The sequence below is a fragment of the Procambarus clarkii genome, chromosome 21, assembly GCF_040958095.1.
Source record: "Procambarus clarkii isolate CNS0578487 chromosome 21, FALCON_Pclarkii_2.0, whole genome shotgun sequence".
Taxonomy (NCBI): domain Eukaryota; kingdom Metazoa; phylum Arthropoda; class Malacostraca; order Decapoda; family Cambaridae; genus Procambarus; species Procambarus clarkii.
The window spans coordinates 41341498-41353997 of record NC_091170.1 but is presented as its reverse complement, the minus strand read 5'-3'; positions in this window follow the sequence as shown (position 1 = coordinate 41353997).

Here is a 12500-nt window from a genome sequence, read left to right as displayed (position 1 = left end):
ATCCAGCAAGAGTCAAATAGAGAGGAAAATCAGGGGGGGTTGATACCACACCGAACCTGTCCCCGGAAGCCCACATCAAAAGGATATCATCAGCAGCATATGCTAGATTGGCCAACATATGAAATGCCTTTAGAAATGTGTATAAGGAATCGTTCAGGACCATGTATACCACTTATGTCAGACCAATCCTGCAATATGCAGCTCCAACCTGGAGTCCATACCTAGTTAAACACAAGACAAAGTTCGAGAAGATTCAGAGGTATACCACCAGACTAGTCCCAGAACTGAGAGGTATGAGAGATAAGAAAAGGCTAAGGGAGCTGAACCTCACGTCCCTGGAAAACAGAAAAGTAAGGGGAGACATGATAACCACATACAAAATTCTCAAGGGAATTGACAGGGTAGACAAAGACAAAATCTTTAGCACGGGTGGAACACGAACAAGGGGATACAGATGGAAACTTAGTACCTAAATGAGCTACAGAGATATTAGATTTTTTCAGTGTCAGAGTAGTTAACAAATGGAATACACTAGGAAGTGATGTGGTGAAGGATGACTCCATACACAGTTTCAAATGTAGATTTGATAGAGCCCAATAGGCTCAAGAATCTGTACACCAGTTGATTGACAGTTGAGAGGCGGGACCAAAGAGCCAAAGCTCAATCCCCCGCAAGCACAACTAGGTGAGTACACAGACGCAGCTTTCTGTCGAAAGCTGCGTCTGTGTCAATAGAAAGACACCTTTCGCAAACAAGTGGTAGACGGTTGGAAAAAAGTTAGGTGAGAGGATGTAAATATGATCTTTATATTGTATATTATTTAATAAAGAAAAATAAGGTAAAACCGTCAGTAATTTCAAAGCGTTATATAACAGAGTGCTGGGAAGACGGGACACCACAAGCGTAGCTCTCATCCTGTAACTACGCTTAGGTAATTACACAGCTGAACACACACACACCCACACAGCTAAGTTCACGCATATAGCTAAAGAGGTAAGACACCCATATTGCTAAATAGAGACAGATATAACCAAATCGAACTGTAAACCAATTTTTCAACGGACGAGATTCACTACCAGTACCCAGGTAATCGTATACATGACGGTTCGACAAGGCTTGTTTTCTTATTGGCAAAACCTTGTACATATATCATTAGAATATGATGCATTAGCTTAGGATAAGTTGTGTTAGGCTCCTTTGGGTTAGATTAGGTTAGGTTGACTTTGAATTAAAAAAATCAGTATAAAATAATATATATGTAAAGATCAAAGTTACATCAATTTACAAGGGAAAATACTACATTTATATATAGTTTATATAATTCTCAGTAAACCAATTTTCCATATCATCATCGAGCATAAGCCGTAAACCCAAGTGTTTAAATGTCCTCAACAGTGCTGATCTTCCACCTCTTTGTTTATTACAAACTTTGTAATATATCCCAAAATATAATATATATATATATATATATATATATATATATATATATATATATATATATATATATATATATATATATATATATATATATATATATATTAGTATATTTTGGTAGCAGTCTTTCCTGTAGACATATATTATTAAATATGACCGAAAAAGTAAGATTAATAATTCTAACACGAATTTTCTCAATCTTTCGTACATTACGCTTCACTGTTGAAGGTAAATCAAAAATCAATTCTCCAAAATTCATTTTTATTTCTAGTCTGACGCGACACGGGCGCGTTTCGTAAAACTTATTACATTTTCAAAGACTTTAGTTCACAAATACACAACTGAATAGAACTTACGTATCTCCGATTTTATATCTACATTTGAGTGAGGTGGAAGGGGTGATGTGGCATTAACACAAGACAGAACAAAAATGTGGTATTAATAGGGTATTAATTTCATCAACACAAGACAGAACAAGGGTATTAATAGGGTATTAATTTCATCAACACAAGACAGAACACGAAACAATGGATATTGAATAGAAGTGTTTGTAGAAAGCCTATTGGTCCATATTTCTTGATGCTTCTATATTGGAGCGGAGTCTTGAGGTGGGTAGAATATAGTTGTGCAATAATTGGCTGTTGATTGCTGGTGTTGACTTCTTGATGTGTAGTGCCTCGCAAACGTCAAGCCGCCTGCTATCGCTGTATCTATCGATGATTTCTGTGTTGTTTACTAGGATTTCTCTGGCGATGGTTTGGTTGTGGGAAGAGATTATATGTTCCTTAATGGAGCCCTGTTGCTTATGCATCGTTAAACGCCTAGAAAGAGATGTTGTTGTCTTGCCTATATACTGGGTTTTTTTGAGCTTACAGTCCCCAAGTGGGCATTTGAAGGCATAGACGACGTTAGTCTCTTTTAAAGCGTTCTGTTTTGTGTCTGGAGAGTTTCTCATGAGTAGGCTGGCCGTTTTTCTGGTTTTATAGTAAATCGTCAGTTGTATCCTCTGATTTTTGTCTGTAGGGATAACGTTTCTATTAACAATATCTTTCAAGACCCTTTCCTCCGTTTTATGATGTGGTAAAGAAGTTCCTGTAAAATAGTCAAATAGGGGGTATAGGTGTTGTGTTAGTTGTCTCTTCAGAGGTTGCATGGCTTTTCACTTTCCTTCTTATGATGTCTTCATAAGACATCATAAGAAGGAAAGTGAAATATACCCCCTATTAGACTATTTTACAGGAACTTCTTTACCACAGCTCATAAAACGGAGGAAAGGGTCTTGAAAGATATTGTTAATAGAAACGTTATCCCTACAGACAAAAATCAGAGGATACAACTGACGATTTACTATAAAACCAGAAAAACGGCCAGCCTACTCATGAGAAACTCTCCAGACACAAAACAGAACGCTTTAAAAGAGACTAACGTCGTCTATGCCTTCAAATGCCCACTTGGGGACTGTAAGCTCCAAAAAACCCAGTATATAGGCAAGACAACAACATCTCTTTCTAGGCGTTTAACGATGCATAAGCAACAGGGCTCCATTAAGGAACATATAATCTCTTCCCACAACCAAACCATCGCCAGAGAAATCCTAGTAAACAACACAGAAATCATCGATAGATACAGCGATAGCAGGCGGCTTGACGTTTGCGAGGCACTACACATCAAGAAGTCAACACCAGCAATCAACAGCCAATTATTGCACAACTATATTCTACCCACCTCAAGACTCCGCTCCAATATAGAAGCATCAAGAAATATGGACCAATAGGCTTTCTACAAACACTTCTATTCAATATCCATTGTTTCGTGTTCTGTCTTGTGTTGATGAAATTAATACCCTATTAATACCCTTGTTCTGTCTTGTGTTGATGAAATTAATACCCTATTAATACCACATTTTTGTTCTGTCTTGTGTTAATGCCACATCACCCCTTCCACCTCACTCAAATGTAGATATAAAATCGGAGATACGTAAGTTCTATTCAGTTGTGTATTTGTGAACTAAAGTCTTTGAAAATGTAATAAGTTTTACGAAACGCGCCCGTGTCGCGTCAGACTAGAAATAAAAATGAATTTTGGAGAATTCATTTTTGATTTACCTCAAACAGTGAAGCGTAATGTACGAAAGATTGAGAAAATTCGTGTTAGAATTATTAATCTTACTTTTTCGGTCATATTTAATAATATATATATATATATATATATATATATATATATATATATATATATATATATATTGTGACGATAATCTCCTTCAAGAGATTGAGCCTGCTCTTCCCTCCATAATTACGTCGTCGAAATTATATAAAACGACTATGGAAGACATGTCCAACAATGACAACAACACCAGCAAGGCTTGCCAGGGTGAGCAAAACGTATGCAGCGAACCACCTGTTCGGACTCCAACCACCAAACTACATGTTGATCGCTACCGGCTCCGCTGATTGGTCGCCGGTCTGGCTGCACCTGCACTCGCCCCCCATACTACTTGATGTCTGGGGTCGCCCCAACTTCAGACCTCAGAATGTTCAGTGCTCTCGTGGTCACCACTCCTCCCGGCTAGACGCTAGCGTGTACTGAGAGAAGTGGTGGCTTAAAGCCAATATTCCAACACCTCCCATTTACTTTGTATTGCACTTCTTGTTATTTTGCCTTAACGTAACTTTTCATTGTGTCATTTAATTATTCTTATTATTTTGATTGATTGATTTTATTATAAGAATTTGTTTGTGCATTTTATTCATGTTTTGATTTATTTAACGTAATTAAAATTTCATTGTTAAAGTTTACTTGTGTTTTGTGTGTCTTCTCCTTACCTTACCACAGACGAAGTTCCAGTTTTTTCTTTTTTTTTATAACTATGTGACGAGGCCATACCCCTAGCCTTAAACAGCCGAACACCAACGCGTTACCGTCACAATATATATATATATATATATATATATATATATATAAGCCAAGTTTTCCTGAATTAATATATTTTCTCAAATTTTTTTCTTATGAAATGATAAAGCTACCCATTTCATTATGTATGAGGTCAATTTTTTTTATTGGAGTTAAAATTAACGTAGATATATGACCGAACCAACCCTATCTAACCTAACCTATCTTTATAGGTTAGGTTAGGTGGCCGAAAAAGTTAGGTTCGGTTAGGTTAGGTAGGTTAGGTAGTCGAAAAACAATTAATTCATGAAAAGTTGGCTTATTAGGCAAATCGGGCCTTGCATAGTAGGCTGAGAATTGCGTTCTGGCTACTAGGTACGACATTATATATATATATATGTATGTATGTATATATATATGTATGTGTATATATATATGTATGTGTATATATATATGTATGTATATATATATATATGTATGTATATATATATATATGTATGTATATATATATATGTATGTATATATATATATGTATGTATATATATATATGTATGTATATATATATATGTATGTATATATATATATGTATGTATATATATATATGTATGTATATATATATATGTATATATATATATATGTATGTATATATATATATATATATATATATATATATATATATATATATATATTTTTTTTTTTTTTTTTTTAAATAACATTATTTTATAAGAGAATTCAATCTATTAAAATGGTAAAATTTAGATTGTTCTTTTAATGAAACGAAATTTTTAATAAACAATTTCAACATACAATACAAACTGCTCCTTGAACCAGTCTCAAACACAGCGGTCAAGACCACTGGACCTGTTTTAAGAGCTTAAAAAGCCCCACTGGGATAGTTCTAGACATTTGGAAAAGCCCCAAGTGGAAAAAAAAACCTAAGCCATTTCTAGACACTTGGAAAGGCCCCAGAATCAGTTCTAAACAATTGGAAATGCTCCTGGACGAGTTCTAGACACTTGAAAAGGCCCCAGAATCAGTTCTAGACATTTGGAAAGGTCCATGGACCAGTTCCAGACACTTGGATCACTCCCACAATATTATCAACAATTCCTCCATCTTCTGAGAACCGCAGAAATATTCTTTGTCTATTTATGTGTTCTTGCGACAGTCAATAGCAGGCTCCTCTTGTTTCATTGGCGGTGAGCAATTGTTTTGGCAGTTCAATGGCCATTAATTATGTTTTAGATCCTCCTATAATTGTAAGCAAACACTCCCTGACTCTAACGAGACGAGGCGGTAAATAAAGTTTGAAGGATTACAAGTAGGTAGTCATCGGCTGAGTACAGGACACTGGACTTAATAGTCGACTTACAATAGGGTCATTTAGGGACACTGCGACGTCAGACGGTTGTTAAACTCGGTATACGAAATGGAGAAATAATTTCCTTTCATATTCTTTATCTCGCCACCCTTCACTGGAACGAGATATCGAACGCCAGTATAAGCTGGGTGGAAATTGTGTTACCTCTGCCAGGGTGCCTCATTCGTGCCTCAACGCTTTGGCCTATTTGCCAACTTCTCGGAAATTTATTAGGCTCAATTAATATATGTGTGTGTGTGTGTGTGTGTGTGTGTGTGTGTGTGTGTGTGTGTGTGTGTGTGTGTGTGTGTGTGTGTGTGTGTGTGTGTGCTTACCTAGTTGTGCTTGCGGCGGTTGAGCTCTGGCTCTTTGGCCCCGCCTCTCAACTGTCAATCAACAGGTGCACAGGTTCCTGAGCCTACTGGGCTCTATCATATTTACATTTGAAGCTGTGTATGGAGTCAGCCTCCACCACATCACTGCCTAATGCATTCCATTTGTCTACTACTCTGACACTGAAAAAATTCTTTCTAACTTCTCTATGGCTCATTTGGGCACTCAATTTCCACCTGTGTCCCCTAGAGCGTGTGCCCCTTGTGTTAAATAGCCTGTCTTTATCAACCCTGTCGATTCCCTTGAGAATCTTGAATGTGGTGATCATGTCCCCTCTAACTCTTCTGTCTCCCAGTGACGTGAGGTTTAATTCCCGTAGTCTCCTCGTAGTTCATACCCCTCAGTTCGGGTACTAGTCTGTTGGCAAACCTTTGAACCTTTTGCAGTTTAGTCTTATGCTTGACTAGATACGGACTCCATGCTGGAGCCGCATACTCCAGGATTGGTCTGACATATGTGGTATACAAAGTTCTGAAAGATTCCTTACACAAGTTTCTAAAGGCCGTTCTTATGTTAGCCAACCTGGCATATGTCGCTGATGTTATCCTCTTGATATGGGCTTCAGGGGACAGGTCTGGCATGATAACCCCCAGGTCTCTCTCTCTCTCTCTGACTCTTGAAGTATTTCATCTCCCAAATCATACCTTGTATCTGGTCTCCTGCTCCATACACCTATCTTCATTACATTACATTTGCTTGGGTTAAACTCTAACAACCATTTGTTCGACCATTCCTGCAGCTTGTCTAGGTCTTCTTGAAGCCTCAAGCTGTCCTCCTCTGTCTTAATCCTTCTCATAATTTTGGCGTCGTCAGCAAACATTGAGAGGAATGAGTTTATACCATCTGGGTATAAATGATATACAATTACGTATATCAGAAACAGGATAGGTTCGAGAACAGAGCTATGTGGGATTCCATTGGTAACTTCACGCCATTGCAGTCCGCCCATCCTTCTCTTTCTTGCTTAATCTTTGTCACCTGATCGTAGAATTCTATCAAGCCTGTAAGGCAAGATTTACCCTCCCTGAACCCATGTTGATGGGTTGTCACGAAGGCCTTCTCTCCAGAAGGGAGAGAATTCTTCTTCTATGTGTGTGTGTGTGTGTGTGCGCGCGCGCGCTTATTATGTCAAGACAAGCAACACATGATGGAAAATTAATATATCCTTTATTTGCCTTGAGTTAAGAATATTTAAGAATATATACATTTATAGCTCCAGGCGGAGGGAAGACACGTAGTCAGCAACATAAGCACAGTACTGACCCTTGAACTCTGCGTTCTAGCCAACACCCTTGATGAGAACAAGGAAATTGTTCTCATGAAGAAGGAAGTTGTTCTCTTGTTCTCAAGAGAACAAGACAAGGGAACAAGTCGCCAATACTTCTCAATCTCCGAGAGGATATATATATATATTGAGAAAATTAACCTCATCCTTCCGACTAAAGAACTTTCCAAAGGATCACTAGGGGTTACAACAGCCCAACTGAAAACGATGACAAACTGATCAGTTGAAACTCTTCAGACGAAAAGGTCTGTATTTCATCTGTTGAAAGCGAGCTGGGTTATCCCTGTGAGGGATGTCAAGACCCCTTCGAACAAGGGAATATGTTTCATATGATCATCGGTCGGATACCCACACCCATGTACACACTGCGTACGCCACTCGACACACTGAGTACTCCACTCGACACACTGGGGTACGCCACTCGACACACTGGGGTACGCCACTCGACACACTGGGTACGCCACTCGACACACTGGGTACGCCACTCGACACACTGGGGTACGCCTCTCGACACACTGGGGTACGCCACTCGTCACACTGGGTACGCCACTCGACACACTGGGTACTCCACTCGACACACTGGGTACGCCACTCGATACACTGGGTACGCCACTCGACACACTGGGGTACGCCTCTCGACACACTGGGGTACGCCTCTCGACACACTGGGGTACGCCACTCGACACACTGGGTACGCCACTCGACACACTGGGTACGCCACTCGACACACTGGGTACGCCACTCGACACACTGGGTACGCCACTCGACACACTGGGTACGCCACTCGACACACTGCTCACTTCATACCTCCCATATGTTTTCTAAGTCTTAAGTCTCCGATGGAATTCGTCGACTTACTGCGAGGTTCAGAGTTATCGGGACTGTCATCCCTGGATATCGAGTTCTCTTCAACATTCCCGTGGATGAGACGGATTACCTGGATTCAGTGTGCGGTCTTCTTAGAACGCATACTTAGACAATAACTCGAAATATACCCAAACGAAGCACCTTTTCAGATGATCTCATTTATGGTCAAGAAAATAGTGTCACCATAGATTTCCCTTTGGCGCCCTGCTGACGAATTTTTATATGGGAATCATTGACTACAGTACTGACTCTATACACAGCTTCAAGTATATATATGATAGAACCCTGTAGGTTCAGGAACCTGTACACCAGTTGATTGACAGTTGAGAGGTGGGACCAAAGAGCCAGAGCTCAACCCCCGCAAGCACAACTAGGTCACACAAAAACACACACATTTGTTTACCTAGATGATAAGACTGACCTCTACTGCCGTTGACTATAACTTTTTGCAGAAGACTGACATGGAACGCTTGACACTGCTTATAGAAGCATCCGAATGAAACTCCCTTTTTAGTTTTGCTTAAGACATGGAGTGTGACGTCAAGATGCTTTTCTTGCATGAAAGAGGCTAAAGAACGGCAGTTTCCTTCCACACTTCAGACTACACTGAGGAAACTAACAAATGAAAGTGTCTTAATGCTATTATTGAGTGCCCTGGTTCGTACAAGCAAAGTGTTGGTACAATGTCAACCATTTAACGAAGATGTGTCCAAAAAGTATTGATCTAAACCTTTCTTTCACATTCAATAAAACACACACAATTATGTGTTTGTGTATTTACTATTTGTGGCTACGGAATCAAGCTATTAGCTCTTGCTAATCAGTCTATTTTTCCTTTATTATGTCTTTTACATTTCTAAAACCATGAAGCATGAAAACCATGACAACCACCACCCATAAAAAAAACCCAGCCATGACAACCACCACCCATGAATTTCAAACTTAAGGCCTAAGGAGTTAATTTGACTGGAACTTGAGGAATAAGGTTAAATCTTTGGAAAAATCAAATATTACATCACGGGGTCCTACTTGTCCGTCACCGCTGGGGTAGGACCCCACGTTACATCACGGGGTCCTACTTGTCCGTCACCGCTGGGGTAGGAACCCACGTTACATCACGGGGTCCTACTTGTCCGTCACCGCTGGGGTAGGACCCCACGTTACATCACGGGGTCCTACTTGTCCGTCACCGCTGGGGTAGGACCCCACGTTACATCACGGGGTCCTACTTGTCCGTCACCGCTGGGGTAGGACCCCACGTTACATCATGGGGTCCTACTTGTCCGTCACCGCTGGGGTAGGACCCCACGTTACACCACGGGGTCCTACTTGTCCGTCACCGCTGGGGTAGGACCCCACGTTACACCACGGGGTCCTACTTGTCCGTCACCGCTGGGGTAGGACCCCGTGGGGTCCTACAAATCCCATGCATTTTACATTTTTTTTACCATTCCTTACTGTCCACGCTATTAAAATAATGACGCAAATTAAAGACACGTTGTTGGTAATGCCATGCACCGTTGGTGAAGATGATGCATGATGCATTATTGTGTGAGATGGTTGCCGGGGGGGAAGGGGGGGGGTCTTGATTACACCGTCGCAAGAACGCATGTCCCAACTGGATGGCCATTGTGACCTACCCAATTTCAACTCCTCACCCCCTTCCCCAATTTCTTTCATTATCCTGCAAATTTAGCTGTTTACTCTCCCACTGCAATGTGTCTTTTGCATAAAACAGAAAATGGGTATTGCCACTTTAGTGAACCTACTTTAGTGTTTCCTTGCACTATATGCATTTTTCTGGGTTTCAGTTGTTTTTAGGATGTGTCGTATAAGTGATCGCCAACCCTATGCAAGTGGGAAACGTGGTGATGATGATAATGTGTGTAAATATATGTATAATGTCCTGTGACTCAGAAAGTGTATTAATGGTGGAGTTGTTTAGTGGTTTGAGTTAGTTCGGTTCTCCTCTCTCACCCACCTTCGTGTTGTCTGGCAACACTGCTCAACATGCATACTCACCTGTACTTTGACACAGGTCACATTTGTGTTGTTTTACCATCCTCCCCGTCTCTCTCTCTCTCTCTCTCTCTCTCTCTCTCTCTCTCTCTCTCTAACATACACACGCACGCACGCACCCACCCACCCACACACACACACACACACACACACAGGGGCCGGCCGGCCGAGCGGACAGCACGCTGGACATGTGATCCTGTGGTTCAAGGTTCGATCCCGGGGCGCCGGCGAGAAACATTGGGGAGAGTTTCTTTTACCCTATGCCCCTGTTACCTAGCAGTAAATAGGTACCTGGGAGTTAGTCAACTGTCACTGGCTGCTTCCTAGGGTGTGTGATGTGAAAAAAATAGTAGTAGTAGTAGTTAGAAACAGTTGAGAGGCGGGCCGAAAGAGCAGAGATTAACCCCCGCAAGCACAACTAGGTGAATACAACTAGGTGAACACACACACACACATACACCCAGGAAGCAGCCCGTAACAGCTGTCTAACTCCCAGGTACCTATTTGCTGCTAGGTAACAGGTGCATCAGGGTGAAAGAAACTCCGGCCAGTTATTTCTACCTCTGCCGGGGATCGAACCCAGGGCCTTAGGACTACGACCCCAGAGCGTTGTCCACTCAGCCGCGAGACCCATGTGTGTGTTTATGTGTGTGTGTGTGTGAAATATATTGATAAGAAAAACACGTAGAGTCAGCGCAAAAAAAAGAAGAAAAAAGACAATTCTAGTGCCACCATCACCCATTTTTGTTATATAGGACCTGGTACACCTGTCTCCGTAGCGTCTGTCTACAATCTACCTACCTACCTGTCACTCCCTACCGTCTCCGTCTTTCCCCTCCCTACCCCCTCCCCCCCCCTGGAACAAGTTTCTCTCCAGTGTGTTTTAAAGTGTCTATCACAAAAGGCTGATTCACTTTCCTTGTACTTTCTTTCAGCGTAGACAAGTCCATTTAAAGAGTTTTCGCGAGTATTTCATCACTATTGTTTGCTTTCGCGTGTTTGTTCTCATTTACTCTCCTTTTCGTTATAACCAGAATGCGTTGAGTTGTTACGAAATACGATTTAGAATTGATGATGTGCAGCGTAGCAGTATATTCACTAGAGGGCAGCTTGCTGATGATGCAGCCAATAGCAACACTCACTTAGAATTATGGTATTCAGGTCACTAATGCAATAGTCATGTTTGCAGCCAATCAGAGGAGAGTATTCATCTACTGCCATGACGTCATTTGAAGTGAATAACCAATCAGAAGGGAAATACAACTGTAACTAAGCCTTAATTTACTGTCAGTAACCAATCAAGAGAAAGAAGCTTGATAGTCGTAAGAATACTAGCTATCAACTACGAATCACGGCAGAGAACAAGCACAATAATGATATAATTTGCTATCAGCCACCAATCAACCGACAGATCTGTAACATTTCTTATCTAACAGTGTTTCCAGAAACCGTGCTTCAGCTCCTGGGTCCTCCCCATTTTGTCTACAGTCCCCCTTATGCCATATCTCGTTTTAAAACTATGCATGAAGGTAGCCTCTACTATTTTCTCTTAAGTTCGTGCCACCTACTTACTGGCACGAACTTAAAGGAAGTAACTTCTTCAGTGTAACAAGTAAGAAATGCTTCTCACACTGAAGAAGTATTTCTTCGCACGGGTGTGGCTGACGCGTGTCTAGACTCCTTGAGTGCCTTAGGCTCCTTGAGGCCCTAGGCTCTTGTCTATCCTATACATTATATTTTATACCACTGAGAATTTTGTGTGGGACGCGTGTCCTCAATTTCTGCTTTCTTCCAGTGTCATTAAGTTCAGCTCTGGTCCTTAGACTCCAGCAACAGTCCAGCACCAAACATGTATATTCCCAATATTTGTTTTGTGTTTTTGATGCCGGGAGTCCAGGCTGGTGCTGGATACTCTATTACTGGTGCAAGCAATGAAAAATATAATGTTTTGAAAGCGTCACTTCTCTAGAATGTGACGCTGGTGCTCGCCAGCTTAGCACATACTGACGACGTGATTGTATACTGGTCCACATACTGGGCACTATGTGTACTCAAAGATCTTTTACTATTGCTGACCATTTTAAGTTCCTCCCCTCTCATTATATGATGTTCTTTGGGCCTCCATATTCACTGTTCCTATCAAGAACACTGTTCCTATTCACTGTTCCTATGTGCAAGATAAGATCTTGCACTTGCCTGGATTAAAGTCCAGTAATCATTTGCCTCACCTTACCCAAGAGTCTTCCCTTGAAC